This window comes from Etheostoma cragini, chromosome 23 (genome assembly GCF_013103735.1).
Source record: "Etheostoma cragini isolate CJK2018 chromosome 23, CSU_Ecrag_1.0, whole genome shotgun sequence".
Taxonomy (NCBI): Eukaryota; Metazoa; Chordata; class Actinopteri; order Perciformes; family Percidae; genus Etheostoma; species Etheostoma cragini.
In genome coordinates this window covers 10,785,259-10,786,031 of record NC_048429.1, presented here as the reverse complement: position 1 = coordinate 10,786,031, position 773 = coordinate 10,785,259, and positions in this window count along the sequence as shown.

Genomic DNA, 773 nt, shown 5'->3' with positions numbered 1-773 from the left:
CCCCCCCCCCCCCCCCCCCCCTCCACAGCTTCTGATATCTCCAGTGTGGTTAATTTATTTTGGACGATGCCGATGTAACAAAAGTGCTGTAAATTAATCAGGGGACATCAAGCGAAAGGGGGTCCTTGGCTCGCTCTCGGTCTCTAATTTCTATGCAAACCATTAAGTGTCAGATATAGATTCCACCATTTGCTATGGTCTCAGTCAAAAGATTTCATTAGGGACCTGACGTCACATGTTGAAGGCAGCGCCGGATCATTTCTGTCCTATTTTCTCCCTCATGAGCTCTTTGTTCTTCACCCCTCTGTAGGATCCTGCCACTAAAAAGGCCCCTATGCAAATGACAATAATAGATTTCACTAAGCACCGCCGCAACGGCATGATAGCCTATTTAGAGAGAAACCAAAGAAACATTCAATTTGTGGCATTAACCATGGCACATGCAAAGGTTGCCAAAAAGTGATTAAGAAATTACAGAATTGGTCCTCCCTGCTTCAAGTTCTCTTTCTCTTTTTTTTCTTCCTCTCTCATTGACATGACATCTGTAATGAGGAGGGCTGGTAATTAGAATATTCTGGAGAGGTGAGCCCGGCTGGAGCTGGCAGCTAGAAGACTGATCACTCTCTCCCTCTGTCTTTTCTGTATTATTTCTATCCTCTGTCATAAGGACCTGGACGCAGAACAGACAGAAAAACAGCTGTCTGATGATCGGACTCTCTACGGATGTCTGTCACTCTTCTTTGTGAGTGTGTGTGTGTGTGTGTGTGTGTATA